The sequence below is a fragment of the Rattus rattus genome, chromosome 6 (genome assembly GCF_011064425.1).
Source record: "Rattus rattus isolate New Zealand chromosome 6, Rrattus_CSIRO_v1, whole genome shotgun sequence".
Taxonomy (NCBI): Eukaryota; Metazoa; Chordata; class Mammalia; order Rodentia; family Muridae; genus Rattus; species Rattus rattus.
The window spans coordinates 75,926,516-75,945,291 of record NC_046159.1 but is presented as its reverse complement, the minus strand read 5'-3'; the positions used below and the strand labels follow the sequence as shown (position 1 = coordinate 75,945,291).

General features: G+C 40.9%; 1 protein-coding gene across 1 annotated transcript in view; it reads left to right on the top strand.

Moving 5' to 3' along the window:
* Positions 1-253: 253 nt before the first annotated feature.
* Positions 254-18,776, top strand: part of Ndnf (neuron derived neurotrophic factor) — a 37,129-nt gene continuing 18,606 nt past the window's right edge. Inside the window, exon 1 of the mRNA XM_032906372.1 lies at positions 254-545. The gene's annotated coding sequence lies outside the window, so the exon portion shown is untranslated. The remainder of the gene's footprint in view (positions 546-18,776) is intronic.

Here is an 18,776-nt window from a genome sequence, read left to right as displayed (position 1 = left end):
GCGGGCGGGCTGGGGAGGGGCAGGGGCTCAAGCTCTGCAGTGACATTAGGAGCCAGCGCACACTCCTTGCCCGGAGCGGCGAGAGAGCAGAGCTTAGTGAGCCGCGTCCAGCCGCCGCCTCTGTCGCCGGTGCACTCGGCTCTGCCTCTGCATCCCGCGCGGGCATTCAGCGAGCCAGCCTGTCCGGCAGTGCCAGCTCCATTCAACATCCTCCCGCCACCCGTCGCCCGCATCTGCCTGCGCTGTCCCGCGATCCCCCGGCCCGGCGCTGCCGCCTGAGCCACTTCGCTGCAACTTCTGCGGCCGCGTGTCGCCGGCCTTCTGCCCGCCTTGGAAGTTTGCAGCGCTCGCCACAAAGTTGGGACACTTGGGCATTACATTTTGCCCTAGCGTGCAGGTCCCCTCGGTTGGTGGATCCTGGTACTTGACATCTTGGTGGGATCCCGGGACCTGGGTTTTGTCCGCACAGCACACTCCCGGGGAGAAAAAAAATAACCAACCAAACAAACTTTCCTCTTCCCGCTAGAAAAAACAAATTCTTTAAGGTAAGGAGCAAGATCGAATCGATCCTCGCCTCCCCGACCCTCGTGCGCCTTGCCGACCTGGCCCGACTGCGTTTGCACCTACGGGCTGGTGTGTGGTCGGGGTTGAGGTGCATCCTCACACTGAAAGGAAGCGATCACGGGTTCTCTAGAACGTGGACGTGGGCAGCTCTCACTGGGCTTGTCTGGGTGGTCTGTGGCTGGGTCAGAGATGGATTAGGTGGGCAGACAGCGCCAGTGCTGGGGAGGTGGACACGCTGCGTCGGGCTGGAGTGGGTCCCCGAAACCGCTGTCTTTATCCTAGCCCTGTCTAGACAGACTTTGGCCTGTTGGCGGGGGTTGGGGGTGGTGGCTCTTGCTTCTTTTCCCGGGTTCGAAGTCCTCCTCCATACATGCTAGTTCTGCGGGACTGTGTGTTGGGGCGGGAGGTATTGGGGGCAGTAGCGTGGGTCTGCGAGGTGTGCAGGACTCGCGGAGTGCAGCACGAAGGTGGGATCCCTGCAGACGGTGGCTGCGCGGCGGGCGGTGGCAGGAATCTTCTGGGACTAGCCTAGCGACCCCGTGCTCTCTCTTCATTTGTCCTCTGCCACGCAGACCAGTATCCTTAGAGAAACTGCCCTAAGCTGGGTGGTCTAAGTCCGGCTCATACTTTCCACAGCTTAGCAGAGTAGCTACAGAGGTCAGGACACCCTCCCGCCGCCTCAGCGGCCACTCTGTGTGGTGACCTCTCCAGAGTGTGTGGCAGACGGGACTCTCTAGTCCAAGCCCCCTTTCTCTTCGTCGCGTGGGGAGCCTCCAGAGTTAAAGCACTAGCTTTCACACCCGCTCCGCTCTTCCCCGGAGCTTCGCAACTGTGATTTGGAGTGCTCTTTCACTTTGTCACTCGAGCTTCATTCTCACTCTTCCTCTCTTCCCAGTCCCAGGCCGAGGTGTGAGAATTCTTGAAGTCGGTCGCTCCAGCTGCAGTAGGGTGGCTCGGAGCTGGCTCACCCCAATCCCACAGGTCACCGCCCTCCTCCTTGTCCCTCAGAGCGCTGTCCATTATCTGCTCTGGGGACCGTTAGCTCCCTGAAACCAAGACCTGGAATCGGAGAATGAACCTTTAAAAGTCTCTGCTTTTGATTTTTTTTTTAAACGGAGTTCTTTTAAGCAACTTAGCGTGGTCATTTGTTTAATTCTTGTCTTTAAGTTCCGCTAAAGTGCTTTGTTTATTTGCCTTGAGCTGCGGGGGTCTCCAAACCATTACCTTCTCATTCTTTCTCCACCCTCCCCCTCCTCCGCCACTTGCTTTGTGGCCCCTTTTTTCGGTTTTTTTTTTTTTTGAGGGTCTCCATTCCTCCCCATCTCCTCCCACCGGGTTTCTGAGTGCCTGTGAGAACTGGGAAGGGGAGTCATCAATGGCAATAAACAGGACCCCCACGACATTCCCTGTCCCATTGAAACTAAGTAAAACCCTCCGGAGCTCACAGAAGTGGAGATAAAACAGATAAGACAGCCCTCCCTCCCGAGAGAGCAGCTGCTGAGGATTGGATGCTGCGTTTGAATTGTTTTATTATCCTGAAAGAGTGATGGATGGATGCAAGAAGCAGTACGCATTCTGAGCAGAGAGTGCTGGGGGCCGGTGGTATTTATTATTATTCATTATTAAGTATTAAGAGTGCTAATAAGGCCATCACCCCAGCTGAAGTCTGTGTTTACACTCACTTGGTTTTATGTCAGTCTCTTATTACAGTGGTTTCGGAAAGGGCCAACACCACAACTGTATTCATTCCCCACACTCATTCCGCATATGGAATTAATCAAACTGTCAAAAAAGATACTGTCAGTTTACCAGTTTTAACTCTGGAAGTTGTAGAGGCTGCAACCCTACGAAATGTCATTTTCATCGCTTTGACTTTTCAGAGTTTAAAAAACTTGGCAACATAATTAATTATGGTCCCAATTCCCATTTTCAATCTAAACCTATATTCAGGATTGTATTAAAATATCCCACCACTCATTCTCTAAAAGTGACTCTTGTGAAATTAAATTCCAATTTGGGGGATGGTGGAACAACTGGGAATGTGCCCCCCCAAGTTAGAGAGATTAGTACTGTTTCAAATTTCCATCAAAAACTTTTCTTCCAAGGGTTGGAGTGATGTCTCAGAGGTTAAGAGCTTTTAATGCTCTCACAAAGGGCAAAGGACATCAGTTCTGTTCCAGCACACACACACACACACACACACACACACACACACACACACACACACACACACAGAGAGAGACAGACACACACACAGAGAGAGAGAGAGAGAGAGAGAGAGAGAGATAAAACTTTAAAACCCTTCTTTTTCACTTAGAGTCATTCTTTTCTGCACAGCTCTTTCCTGACTGTTCTTAATCTTCACCATACACTTGAATCCCAACAGCTTGCAACTTTATATCCCTATTTTAATTTTTATATCAGAACGTTTTATTCATTAAACCTTTATGTCAAAGAATCAGGCAGCAATACTCTTTTAATTAGCAACCATCATAAAAAAAAGAAGCTAGAACTCTCTGATGGGACTAAATTGTTATGTATTATATGTGGCTTATTATGCATTTATTTCATTAGAAATGACAGCATCCTTTAATCATTTGCACACAGAGCTTTTATCTCTGAAGATGTCACAAAATGTGTAATTGCAAACCTTCCTTGTATGAACAAAAAGTGCCTGGCTTTTAGTTTATTTGTCCTGGGTCTTAGCATCCATGTGCTAAACTAGGAATCTTAGAAAAAACTCATAATATTATCATATAGTGCAAGAGGATGTAACATTCCAAGCAGCAAAAACAGGTCATCTTCATGTAATTTAGGGACTTTCCATTGACATCATGAATTTGGCCTTTCTGACTTTAGGCTTTCTCATATGGACTTATGAGCAGGACTCTGCTTGTGGTGGAGAAAACCATGTATTTTTAAAGCTCTAACAAACTATTAAGAAAGGTCTCAGGGCTGGTTCCTTAGCAGTTCTATTGTGCCTAACCAGAGGTCAGAATGCTCTATCTGTTTTCAAACTGGTTGACTTAATACCCCAACCTCCAATCACTGTGGTGAGAATGAAGCTTTTCAGGTTAACATGAAAACAGATTTTGAGTAATTATCAGAAAGCACGAATGCCATGTGAATCCCACATAGTTGCACAGATTCCTTTATTTTAGTGTCTCATCCTCAGTTCGCCTGTGATGAGATGCTTGATGCTGTCTCGTAAGTGTTCATTTCCCCCGTTTTCTTGTCATGTCGTATTGGAGGAACTGTAACCCACTGAAGCAGTTACAGAACAGTCCTTGCTAATCACCAGGAAGAAGGTATATGCGCAGTTCCTTGTGCTGCTTCGAAGGCACACGAAGTCACTCCACTGATTCATTTCTATGTTCCCTACGTTATTTTGGAGTGATTATTCTGAAAAATATAATTTGTCCATCCTCGGTTGGCTCATTTCCTCGTTAGTAGACACAGCACAGATGAGTTGTTTAAAAATTAACAACACAAAACATTGGCTTCAAAACTGATTTTAAAGCACAACTTTGCTAGTATTTAAATATTCCCCTAAAACACACTCTATATCAAGGCTAGAGTGGTGGCTCGGTGACTAAGAACACTTGTTGCTCTGGCAGAGGACCTGGTTTCAGTTTCCAGAACCCACCTAGTGGCTCACAACCGGCTGTGATTCCATGTCCATGGACTCCAATGTTTTCTTTTGACCTCCAAGGGCAAAAGACACATATGTGAGGGCAAAACTCTCATACTCATAAAATAAAGACTCGTAAAAATACTCCATGTTTTATACCCTGGGTCCAGATACCTTTTATTTCTTCCCTATATATTAAAAGTCACACACACACACACACACACACACACACACACACACACACAACACAAGACAAATAAAATGGCAAGATGAATAGAGTCAAACCTCTTGGTTGAGTTTCATCTAGGAAGAAAACTAAATTCAGGAAATACAACAGTTTGTTATATTTCACAGTAGTACATAGACCATAACCTCAGAGTGTGGAGCACGGTATTGTAATGTTTGTGCATGTTCACATATCTCTTGACACATTGAAGATATCACCTGGCACTTGCAAAGAGGTCCATTGTAAGCTCTCTTTGTAGAATAATAACAATAACAATAATAACAATAACAACAACAATAATAAATAATAATAACAAAAACTGCAAAGACCAACTCCACAAATCTCAGTCTTATGAAAGATTTCAAAAGCATATATCGTATATAACATAGATGTCATAAATAAAAACATTTGCTTCTTTTGCTCTTTAGAAATTAAGAGTAGAGCATCTGATGGGTGCAGAGAAAGGGGAAGCATAGGTCTGTGTCCTCGTCCTGTGATTGAAGGAACAGGTCTGACCACAGAATAGCTGAACCCTGGGTCCTGCAACAATGCCATTGTTGCCAGGAACTCACGGAGCAAGGCTCCATCTAAGCTTCACTCTAAAGGTCCTCAGTGCTACAACAAAAGCACAGGGAGTTCAGGATTAAGTCTTGTTATTCTTTCAAACTTTTGGAAATAGATTTTAGGTAGTTGGTGAATAAATTTGAGCTTTTGTCATTTTTTATTCCTACTGCAACTTTGAATAGCACGTATTTGCCATTTTATATATTTTCCTGAAGTGTATTAGACTCACACATAAAAATTCTGAAGCAATTATCCCCTTTATTTTTATTTTCTTTTATTAAGTTATTTATTTACTTTACATCCTGATGGCAAGAAACATGTTACAACCCCAAAATAGTAAAATGTATATAGTTAACATAGTTAACTTAACAAACATCTGCTTTAGGTTTTGTTGTTGTTGTTGTTGTTGTTGTTGTTGTTTTGTAAATAATATGTGGCCCTTTTGTTGGTTGAGAATGATAAAAGACTTTTAAAAATAACAGGTTAGTAAAGTTTGGAAGGCCGTCGAAATTTGATTATTCATGATTAGAAATCAACTCACTAAAGCAAAATTCTTCGACACTGTGCAGCATGGAAACTTTTAAACACAACCAAATTACAAACCTGTGATTCCGTGCGGCAGAGGCACGTGTACCTGCTTCCCCACTGCAGCAGAGACTGCCACTGTCACAGACAGTGGGGATGCGGTGCGGTGGAGATCGTGCTGTTTACTCCAAGAGGTCTCTGGGTGAACGCTGTCTTCCAGCTGCCGTGTCTGAAACACAGACTACAGTTTAAAGGCACTGTGAAAAAGATGTATTTAAGTGTACATTTTACCCATAACTAAAAGTCAATATTTCTGGTGACTTCCCTAAATTAGTGGCCTTGTGGGCTTATCTACAAAGATGAAGGTAACATGGAACAATACGATTAACATTTTATCTTTCCTTTCTTTTCTTTTTTTCTTTGTGTTGTTAAGGTTTTTGTTTGTTTTGTTTTGTTTTTGTTTTGTTTCGTTTTGAGATAAAGTCTCACTATGTTGCCCTAACTGGCCTAAATTTTCTATATAGACTGGGCTGCTCTACAAGCTCACAGAGATGCATCCGATTCTGCCTCACAAGTGCTGAGATTAAGGGCATGCACTGCTGTGCCATGCCTGGCTGAAGTTTTCTTTTTATAAAAGGAACAGTAATCTCTGAGCTCATAATTAAAGCAAACTGTAGAGGATTATTGTGTCCTGTTTTATCAAGGAGCGTACGCACTTTTAAATTATAACAATATCAACTGAACAAAGTGTTACACGTAAAGAGTGCTACTCAGATCACTGGCAATGAATCTTAAGTGTTTTGCTATCTACTGGCAGCAGGCAGGTTTGATAAAGAGTGCTAACTTTAAAAGTCCTATTTGTTTAGGATTGGTGGTCTCTCCAGCTTAGATGCAACAAGTGTCAAGAGACTGTTGGAAAATGAATAGTTACAGTGTATAGAATATTGTGGTAAAGCACAATCCACAACCAACTTACACATCTTGGGATGCTGCTGCTGCTCCTCATTTGCACACAAAACATATAGGCATGGCTAAGCAGAACACTGCAGATTTTATTCCAAAACTAGGATGTATCTCATAGTACCATACAGGGTAATTTGCACAATATAAACATACAAGATCCATCTTAGCTTTAAAATTCATCTTAAAGCCCGTATACTAAGTATAGTTTGAATGGGAGAGATGTAGCAGCGTGTGGTTACATGGCTTCCCATAGCTCTAAATGTCATGTGGTAGTCAGTTTCATCAAGTGTAAACATTCGCCGGACTTCATTATTGAAAGGTTTGGGTTGGGATAGATTCTGACATTCATGGACCAACTAATTGAAGAGACATTTATTGCCACAATAGTGACAAAGATCAGGGGCAGGGGGGTGGCTCCCTGATGGGCAGCTGGCTTTGTTTTTTTGCTTTATTGGTGACTGTTCAAAGTTTGTGGGAATCTGTTATGAAAATTTAATGGGTTTTATGGAAAAATGAAGTTGCTTCTTAAGTAGCTATCGACACTCACAGCATCAGTAGCAGGATTCTCCCTTAACAAATGAGCTAAGAGGTAGTGATATGAGGAAAGTGTCCCTGCCCAGCTGTTACCAAGGTGGAGATAAAAGGAAAAAGAGCTTTTTATTAATTTAAAAGGAAATTTATTTTTCAGGGCCTTCTATAATAGTAAAAATACCCCAACAGTAACAATAAAATTATATCATAATTATAATAATAAAAATTATAAGCTAAGATCTGAAAGGATAAAACCAAGTGAAAAAGAGACAATATAACACTGAAATTTAGAGAATTGAACATATATGCATGTATGTGTGTGTGCATTCTTTTCTTTCTTTCTCTCTCTCTCTCTCTCTCTCTCTCTCTCTCTCTCTCTCTCTCTCTCTCTTTTGAGCAACCTATCTTTCCTGTAGTTTCCTTTGCTAATAATTCTATCTCTTGGTCATCTTCATGGGTCACACATACAAATACAATGACCTCATGCTTGGTTGATGCCCTCATTAAATTAATGATGCCCTTCATTCTGATCACAGTTTCTCTTCTCTCATTTTCTCCCAGATCCTCCCCACCTCTGTACCTATCCAACTCTCTCTTTAGAAGACAAACAGGCAAAACAAAACAAAAACAAGCAAACAAAAACCAGAATGAAGTAAATAAACAAGAAACATACATACATACGTACATACACACACACACACACACACACACTCCATTAAAACACAAAATTGGAAATCATAGATTATAAGAATATATTACAGTTTGAAATCACTTTCCACTTTTTCATGAACTATGTGTTGCATTTTGAGCTTTTCCTTGAAAATTTGGTTTTCTACAAAGTTGTCAGTTATTAACTGATATTAAAGTTGTTCCTGTATTTTGAATTTTAAGCATGGATGACAATGTTTTTACACATTAATATTATTAGTCTTCTAGATAAGATTGGTTGTTTACAAAACATTTTCATGTCCCTTGATTTCTGTAACATCCTCCTGCTAATAGGAAGTCTGAGGCGTCAGCTCAATGAAGACACACAAACTCACAGGAACTTTTAAACATAGCACTAATTCCTTGGCTCTCTAGCAAAGTTGATTTTTAAAATTTTACAAAATTTGAGTTGAAATTAATAACTAATTTGTATAGATAAACTTTGCACATTTTTATATTTATTGACTCGGGGATGCTATTTTCTTATAAAATCTGAGGCCCTGGGTGCTAATTCTGGGATCCTACATAGTGAAAGGAGAGGATGAAGCTTAGCAACTTTCATGTTAGACATGTGTACATAACACCTTCCCCCCTATGCACAAAAAAATAAAAGTAAAACATTTAAAAATTATATTTCTAGCTTAGGTTGCAAGATCACAGTGGTGTGCTGTCTACTAAATGTTTTGTTTGGTTTAGGGATGATTTGTTAAATACTTTTAAGAAAAAAATTAATTGCTTATGATTAATTTATCTTTAGTTTGAAAGTAAAAAGTAGTCTTTCTGGTTCCAGATAGCATAGAAGGTATCCACGGTGAATAGACAAATGTTGATTCATACCTATCTTTCTAGAAACTTAGCCTGTTTTTTAGACAAGGGAAATCAACTGAAAGTAAAATGACCTCCAAGCATGTGCATTCTGACATAATCTTCAACATCCCCTACCCAACATCAAAGCAAATAAGTCTTCATACATGCTGCTCCGTGGAGACAGGCATAGCAAATTTCAGTTGCTGTTAATCCACGAGTATTTGGGAAATTGATTCTGGAAGGTGTTCTATTTGTTTCTTCTTCCTCCTCTTTGCTCTCACTGACCAGCTTTGGAAGTCTCTGGGTATTGAGTACTGCCAGATCACTATTTTTTTTTGAGTCTGTCCTCTGTGTTTCTTTACGTAAATGTCTACATGAGTACTGCCAGACATGCTATTTTTGAGTTTGTTCTCTGCGTTTCTTTATGTAAGTGTGGTCTTATATGAACATTCATATACATGTATGTATAATTGACAAAGAAATTCAAATACCTTAGAATTCATCGGGGAGGTAAGAAATAAAATGATTGTTTTAAGTAAGTAGAAACTAATAAGAAATGTTGGGATTAGAAAAATTAGTTGGACATTTATTTGAGACATATAGTCTACAGTATTGAAATATTTAAGTTTTGTATAGTAACTTTATCACTGGAAAACAAAAATACAACCTCTTGCAAATTAATTGTATTTAGTAGTTCAGCAGATATTTTATTCTGTTAACTGTAGTGTTCTTAAGACATAGGACTAAAGGTAGGTCAGGTCTGTGGTTAAACAAGAGTTTAAATAAAGTGACTCTATTCGAGAGGATAATGCCTCTCCCAAATGTCCTATGCTGTCAAAGAAGCCCAATGCTCTGTGTAATAATTTCCTTCCCTTCAAGTTGTTAACCAGTGGGCAGACTTCCAAAACCAATACAAACAGGTTATCGTGTTGTTCTTAGTTACTATCCGGTACTTGATAGTAAGACCCTGTGGTGTTGAAGACACCATAGACTTGAGTCCTGAGATACAAAGCAATTCATCTGTCATTGACCTGGGAGCTTCATCTTTACTAGAGAGGTTTACATAGTGCTGGAAGGTGCTACTAGGGGAGAAAAGTCATCAGTTAGCTATGACCCATGCAAGCTCTGATAGTGAATAGCCTCAGCAAGATATATGTATTGGTATAATAGTGTCACAAATATAGGAGTAACCAATGATTTTTCCAACTAGATTAAAGGCTTGCAGCAGAAAATGGAGGGCAGGCAGGTTCTTTTCAATATGCTAAGAACCTGTATCTGGATAGGCCATAGACTCCTAAAAGAACTTACTACCATTATCTAGCTAAATGGACATAGTATTCATCCCTATCCTAAACATTTACCTTTATACCCATAAATTAGTGCAGCTCTCAACCTTTGTCACAGGTGCTTCTTTTTGCAATATATGGCATTTGATACAGAGACTTACAATTGGTCCAAATGCAGAAAATAAGAGACTGTGAAGTCCTTAACCCTAGTGGGACATTTATATCACTTGTTCCAACCTCAAAGATTAGGGACATCACAGACAAAAAATGGTAGAATATGTAAGAGCCAGGTATAATAGAGGACCTTTGTGACAGTGTCTTCCGGTCATGATAGAAATGTACTAAGACATGTATCAGGTATGACTTAATGCTCTAAAACTCCATAAGATCAAACTAGCCAAAATTCCAGCATCAGTGGTGGTCGGGGACTCGTGCAGCCCCTCCCCAATATGAAGAGCTATTGGCAGTTGACAGTTGCTGTGGGAGGGAAAATTAGATTATTTCAGATGTGACCTCCTGACAGGCAACCCATATTCAAGCAAATGGCCCTACACCATTACACAAACTGATAACATGAACGGACTTAATGGATTTAAAGTGCAAATGAATGTGGGAGGGAAGAACTGGGGAGGAGAACGAAGACCTAGAAGGGAGAGATAGAGGGGGTGGATTTTACAAAATCCAATAGTTTCATATATGAAATCCTCAAGCAAAGGGTTTTCCAAATTAAACTTAAAAGTACCTTTTAAGTGCATAAAAGCTTTTTAATCCAAGTTACATACTTAGGGGAATTTACTTTTTCCTTTGGAAAAACAAGGACATATATCATTTTTATTCTGTCGGATGAGTGAGAGCATAGGCTGTAAGCTTTAAAGCACAGATGTAGATGAAGCTGCAGGGAAGAGCTCTCCTGTGAAAACTGAGCCCTTTTGACCTTCTATTACGTACAATTATGTCATGTTTGATGATGAGGAAAAAGCATATCCATGGTTACAAACACACACACACACACACACACACACACACACACACACACACACACACACACGTCTAGTATCTTGACCCTTCTGCTTCTATACCGTGTCTAATTGAATAGTGACATAGCCATTTACACGACAGGTAGGCCAGAAAAGATAGATCAGTTCGCCTCTGAAACTCCTCCTATGTGCATTTATTAAGAATATGGTAAAAACATGTCTTTTCTTATTTAATCCAGTTTGATGCTCAGTGGCAGAGTGCTTGCCTAGTGTTAATAAAGTCCTGGGTTTCTTCCCCAGTCCCCAGTGTGTGGAAAAAGATTCCATTTGTACAGCTAGTCTAAGCAGGTACATTTACATGATACGTATGTAAATCGAGAGCATCTTTAATTTAAAAACATTCCTGTTTAATCTGAGGCATCCTGGTCTCCATAATAGATGAGGAAATGAAGTCTGAGGTTCAGAGTTACACTCAAGTTCAAGGATTGGCCAATTCTTCCGCACCTCGGATCTTTTACCACATGTTCATCCCACTTTTCTTTTTTTTTCTTTTCTTTTCTTTTCTTTCCTTTTCTTTTCACTTTGCTTTGACAGCCTTTCAGCTCTCCAAACTTGAAGGAACAGAAATTTGCGGGAAAGGTAGAGAAGGATGAAAAAGAACACAGAACAGGCCTAGACTTAAATCTGTAGGAGATTTTGGTCTTGAATGGATGGGAAAACAAGATGTGGAAGGAGTTCACCTGAGAGGCGGGACGTGAGCTAGATGAGAGAGCTAAATAGAGAAAGTAAAAGAGAGCTGTGTTCGCACCAGGTTCTCTAAACGACTAGGAGGCCCGGAACTTCCTCCTCGGAGGATATTATCTCATCTTTCCAAAATGTGCCTTTGTTCGGGGAAAGGGGCCGGACTTCTGTAAAAGAAAAATATATATTTAACAATTATTACTTTCAAATTCCTTTTTTAAAAAGGTAACAAGACACATTTCTACGTTCTCTCCTTTTTTCTAGAGACAATAATTTAGAATTTCACCAATTTTAACTATCTAAAGTTTCCATTTATTTACTCAGTCTCTACAGCATTCATTATCTTTATTTTACTCACTTTGAGAAGATGATAGAGATTAATATTTTGAAAGTTTCAAAATAAAAATTCATGAAAATCAAAAGATTCAGAGGGACAAAAGCATCTATACCTGAGTGTTTGTTGCAGCCCAGGAGTTATTAGCATCCTTAGGTTACAGGACCAGTCTGAGGACACACCCCAGACCTGCTTAACCAAGATGATTTGCGTCTGTTAGTTTGGGAAGATGATACTTCTTTCCTCAGATCAGAATGTATTCCAATACATTTTCAAAGGAAAAAAATAGCCACTCCCCATATAAATACTGCTCTATTTACTGCCAGAGTATTTCTATGTTCTTTAGGAGAAAAGACACATCTTTCTAGCACTTATCTGGGTCATCTTCCTCATGCCCCTCTGGACATGTACCTCAAAATACTAAGGATATGCTTCTAAGCTACTTCAGGTTCATATAACAATCTGTTGTACATTTGGCAAATTTTAAAATTGTCAAAAGCAGACGTTCCTTTTTTTTTCTCTTCAGCTCATGTTATTACTTGGTGAAATAGCTCTATTTAATAAGGAACCCATTTCAATATTCTCATTTTCATTAACTTATGTATTCCTACAAAATCAGCTTGATTAGCTGTTGAACACTTGGGGATCTCATATATACAAACAGAATTTAAGATGGTTGTCAGTAAAAGTGTGTGAATGAATTTCCCTGTTGTTATCAATGTTCTTACAGAAGGTACGTGCCTCCAGAGAAATAATTAAAAGTGTGGTAGCCCAGGACTAGCCTGTGCTGGGAGTATAAAGCAGAGTGGGAGAAAGTTGGAGAAATGAGTTTTTCAGAGTGAGTAGGAGCTAGAGGAATAGACGCCCCCATACAACTGGGATTTTAGCTTCACCGTAATGGAAAACAATCTGGCAAAACAAATTTTTAACATGGTTATCATGTGAATATTGTGCAGAGTATACAAACAGGCCAGAGCAAAGTAATACATTGACAATTTTTGGCATTGGCCATTTGGGTAGGAGAAATGACACATGAAGTAGGTGGGTTGGCAAGGTTTGATGGTTAACAGAGCATGGATGTTCTCAATTGATAGCTTCAAAGACTATTGTGAGTGAGGCACACTCTTCCCTTAACACAGCATCTCACTCCTCCAGCTGCCTAGTAAGGACCTCCGTGATCTAATGCTGGACTCTGAGGCTCAGAGCAGGGCCACACCTTCCCTACAGTCATAATGGCACAGGGATGCTCTGCCAGAAGAAGGAGATTCGAGTTTGACTTTGGAGCCTAACTAGAAGTCACCACTATGCCATTTTCCACTGCTGGGTGATCAGAATGAGCATGGGTCTGAAGTTCAGATTGAGCTGAGAGGCTCTAGCAAGCCACCATCCCTAAGTTCCTCTCACACATAGAAACATTTGGGATTTTTCTGATAGGAGACAGTCTAGATTGCTTTGGTCTTTGATATTAGCATTTCAGAGGCAGACATTATAACTTGGCAAATATTCTGTGACCATTTTGTGCAAGCAAACTAAAAATAACCACCTAAGGATGTCAAGGTAAATAAAAAAAAATTTATGCTCATAAACTTGTGGCTTACGTCTCATAAGAGCACTTTTATAGAGGAAAAAAATCCATATAAAAAGCCTTACAATTCAAAAGAGATGGGATAGCACAATAAGAATCAAATTCAGGATTCTTCCAAAGACTGTGATTCTGCCTTATTTACTTCTGGAGCACCCTGCCCCTGGGGCAGACGACCAACAATAGGAACCAAACACAAGCTGCTTTACTGACGTGTACAGAGAAGGCTTAGATATCAAACCGTACAAGTGAGCAGCATCTTGCTGCCATTCCGAGACTCCTGGAGTCTACAGAGCTCTGTTTTGTTGTGTGGCTCCAGAGGTGGGAAGGCATCCTTGGACTGTTGCAATAGCTCTAATATTAATGGTCTTGCCAGGAAATATTGATCTTACTTCACTTAGTCTCATCTGCATTTCCTTCTGGTCTTTGGGATGAGTTGGGGGTGGGGAGTGGTTCCCTATGCATCTAATATGTATGGTAATGGACCTTGGAGCCGCTTTGGCTCCAGCCCATTATTCCTCAACTGACCTGAGCCAAGACCTGTTTTCCTGGCTGTGTTACCTACTGTAACAGCTATGAAACCATTTCTTCCAAGACTGAAACATTCCATCATTCAGGAAAGCTCCTTAGGTCAGAAGGTAAGTAACTCAAAACTGCTCCAGGAAGTCCCTGAAACTGATCAGATTCAGTAGGCTCCTCCCTGCCACAGGAAGCAATAAAGGCTAAGAGTCCCTTTCAGATGGAAGGAAACTGAGTTGCAAAAAATGTTCTCAGAGAAGCTAAACAACAAAGGCAACTCAGCCCTGTCAGATGCCTGAAAGAAGCAGAAACCATCCAAGCAGACTACCATAGGTTGAGACAACAAGGCATCTAGAAATGATACTCTAACCTGTTGAGCTGCCTGAAGACTGTGCAGTGTGTTCCAGGATTCCAGTTTTGCTGACTGTCATTTATGCTGGGGTGGGCTTGGATGATGAAGCTGTCCTTGAGTCATTTCAGCTCCTATAAGTAAGCCCTCACCCATATTCCTGTAAGAAACCCCAATAAAACTCATTGGAGCACCAAGTTGGATTTTGGTGCTCCCTCTCTGGAACGAGTTTAATGCCTCCCTGGGAAAATTTCTATCACATAATACTCTTCTTGACTGGTAGTTGCAGTTAACACAGATATGGACAGATCCCTAAATATAAGACCTGAGAGATGACCAACAGTGCTGCCCATATTCCTCAGAGTCTGAAGTCCCTTCTAATTCCAACACCCCCAGCTTTGCATAGCTTCCTCTTTATTCTAGCCTTTATTAAGACCCCTGCTGAGATGTTCTTCCTCACAGCTGTCCTCTCTGTCCTCAGAGCCTGGAAGACCCACCATATCCCTATGTTCTCCAGCCCTTTTGGTGGGTCCATTTTCTGTTCAGGGTCCATTGTTCTCTGGAATAGGCATATTAATCCAATCTAATTCTTTCTTTGCTCTTTGTCTCTCTAAGCACAGTGTGAGTCTGACAGGTGCAAACACTTCACAAGAATTGTTCATTGCTGTTTCAGGGTTCCTCAGCCAGATCTTAGCGAAGCCTCTGTACCCAAGCAGTGCTTGGCCAGTTGCCCATTGAGCACTGTGGTTCCACCATGCTTGCTGTTCTAAAGCAGCTTCTTCTTGTTGGTGGGGCTTGCTTTTAATTACACCACTAGGAGCTGGATTATAAAAGCTTTCTTTGATCAAAGCGTTATGGAAGATGCGGCCCATGTGTTTAGCAGACACAGCTGGAGAATCACCAAAGCAATTTTCAAAACCAGGTTTGTCATACAAACAGGGATATCTTTGAAGTTGAATAATTTAAATACCTCCTTCTTTTCGGAGAATAGAATGTTTCTGGTCTTTTGAGAAAGTGACACAGATCACCTGAATTTGACAGAAAGTAGGTGAAGATTTAAGGTTGTTACTTATGGATGAGAAGAGAGAAGAGTCCGTGTGTTTTTGTAGACTCTTCTTTCCTGTTATAGTTTTTCTATTATTCTAACTGTCATTGTGTTCTCACTCACAAACAAGACTAGTGTTGTGTGTGTCTAAGTACAGAGGATTCAGTATTCAGCCCATGAGGCCCACCAAGACCAGTCCATCTCAGCATAGGTGGTCAGATAGCTAGCCAGGTAGGCCACTCAATCCAGCAGAGCTTAGTTAGCACCTGGCTCTACTACAAAGCATGATTTCCCATTAGGGACTGTCCACCCCCTCAGTGCATTGCCATTCCATGAGGCAGCCAGTTGCTCCTTTTCTGTCTCGGGCCCTGATAGCATTTGATCCCTTCCAGTCTTTACGAGGCAGCCATCTGCTTCCTCAGTGAAAATCTAGTTCTAGAAAGCCCGATAGATCCATGTCTCCCCACACAGCCTGTTCTGTGTGATTCCTCAAACTGGGACTGCTTATATAAAAATGCTGCTAAGTACAAGTTAAGTGACATAGGGATTTGTAGGTGGGCTCCTAATTGTTTTTAGCTATCTGTTGAGACACAGTCAGGAAGAGAGCTGGTCTGTTATGTGCTTCAAGTCAGTTTTCTTCATAACATCTGTGTTCATTTTTCTTGTTTGTTTCTGACTTACTAGTAATACACTAAGCTAAGATACAGCTTAAGGGCTCTTGGTTCTCTGTGTCTTTTGATAAATTTGATAAATTATCACACCAGGAGTATTTTGCATCCCTCTACTTGAAATATAATTTCATTAGGTACAATCGTGTGTGTGTGTGTGTGTGTGTGTGTGTTTTGTGTGTGTGTTTGTTCTGGTCTCTGTGTTCTTTCCCAGTATTCATTCTCTGTGTATCTCTCTCTCTGTCTCTCTGTCTTTCTGTGTTTGTGTGTGTGTGTGTGTGTGTGTGTGTGTGTGTGTTTGTTTGTGTGTGTGTGTGTTTTTGTGTGTGTGTGTGTGTGTGTGTTTGTGTGTGTGTGTATGTGTGTGTGTGTGTATGTGTGTGTGTGTGTGTGTGTGCATGCATTCCCAGTATGTCTCATCAGCCTTTTCTATTTCTGGATCCTATTTTGCATTATGACAATTGAAGTCAAGACTTTCACTTTTTTTAGGTCACACATGTCACCACTGCATACTTGAGTTTTTCCTCTCCTACATAGAATTCTCATCACATTTTATTTGGCATAAGAATTACTTAGGCTTGGAGAGATGGCCTTGTGGATAAAGGTGATGACTGCCAAAGCTGACTATCTAATTTGATGCCTGGAAGGACAGTAGAAGAACGGAATTAACCCCTGCAAATTTTCCTCTGACCCCTCCACATGCACTCTGTGGCATGCACAAATAAAAAAAAATAGATGTAAAAATTAAGAAAAGAATTAGATTTAAAAGTTGCATCTTAGATAGGTAGTAATTTATTATGACAATGTGTCAGTTCTACCTAATTAAATTCTCTCTGATTTCTTAGGTTGCACCCTAGTATCATATCCTCAATTCTTCACCATAATCCTGTCTTCACCTCCCCTGTACTCTCTGTAATCTAGTTTGTAAAACATATCCTAAAGCTGCTCCATTATTCTTTGTCTTCCCCTCCAAGTCACCTATACTCTGCCACTGGCATCCACTAGAGCCTCTATGGTTTTAAGAGACTAGATTGATTTTTTTTTAATTTCTATAGTCACCCTCCCCTTACAATTGGTTCCCTAAACAATACAGAGTTATTGTTAGATGGATAGATGGATGAATATAGAGAGGTAGGTAGATAGGAAGATGATAGATAGATAGATAGATAGATAGATAGATAGATAGATAGATAGACAGACAGACAGATGATAGACAGACAGATAGACAAATAAACAGATAGCACGGATTAGCCCAGGGACTTGTTCTACTTGCAGAGCTTTTTATCACATTCAGAATAGAATCCAAAATCTTTGATATGGTGGTGAAGTTTTTGTGACCTGCGTTTTGCCTCCCTCTGTCTCCCTCTTCCTCTATGTTCCACCAGTGACCTTTGTCTTTGTCAATACCCCAAGCTTAGTCCCACGCAGGACCTTAGCTGCAGACATTTCTCTGTACAGGATGCTCTTTCCTTTGGCCTTTGATTCTCGGGCATTCTCTTTCTGTTTAAATCTCAATGTAAATGTCATTTTCCCCATGAAACACTCTAAACACTCAGCATGAAGTAACTGTCACCACTGTTCTTTATTACAGGCCTATTCTAATTTTCTGCATGGCAATGAATAGCAGCCAACATTGTTTTCCTGTTTCTATTTGTGTGCTATTTATTACTCTGACTACAGTATGCACCTTATGATATGTCCCCAAGTGAGAGAAAATACCAATGCTTTTGCATTTGTAGGCTGTTTTGTTATCATTGTTGAGTCCCTTCATCACCCAGCTCAGTTTGGAGTACTAAGTTAGCAATTGGCAAGGCCCTTATTAGCAACTTGGCTTTTTAATATTAGTTTTTGTTCATATTTCATTTTTGGTAAGTTCATGTCTCAGAAGTAAGTATGAAGTCAAATTGAGTGTGTGTGTTGCTGTCTCTCTTCTCTGCTGACATGTGCTTGGGCTAATGGTCTCTGTCCCATCTCCACGTCATCTCTGCAGAGAACGAGATGTGCAGGGAATAGACTGCTTGGGAACACTGTACAGGAAGCCACTTTCATTCTGCTGCAAACGGACAGGAAAATAAAAAGCAGCATAGCTGTCAAACACAAGCAAGAAAAGCAACTGCATACTTCTTCCCTCTCCACAGGTTCTCTTCAGTCTAGGAATTATTTGCTGCTCCCGAGAAGGCAGGAACTCACCCAGTTATCTCCCATCCAGAGGACGTTTTGATAAGGATACAGCGTCCTCTCCTTTGTTTCAGTGTTACTTTTCATTATCCTACACACTGTCCTTGGACTTGGCCATATCTTGTGGTCACCCATCCACTGCAGTTTAAATCTTCTTTCATTTGGTAAACTAAGTCTGGTTTCCCACATCAAAGACTATGGCTGTTTAAGGTGCATTTATTTGGGCCATTTTTGTTGCTATTGTGCTCTTTTTGGCCTTTACAACAGTAAGAAGGCAAGGTTACTTAATTTAAAATGTGTTCTTCTCTCAAGCAGTTCTGACTCTGTACCCTTGGCCATTTAAAATTAGAATGCCCTTGACTTTGGCCCTGTCACGAACTTCTTACCAAGAGGATCTGAGCGGATGATAATCGCATGGAGACTTTATTTAAATCTTTGGCAGGTTTTAATTTTACAGTGCTTTTTATATTAATTCAATTTCCCCTCAGAATGAAAGTTGGCAGTCACTGGGGGAAGTGCTTGAGGATGTTGGAATCACTGGGGTAATGAACTCTAAAGCCCTTCATAATTGTGGCTCT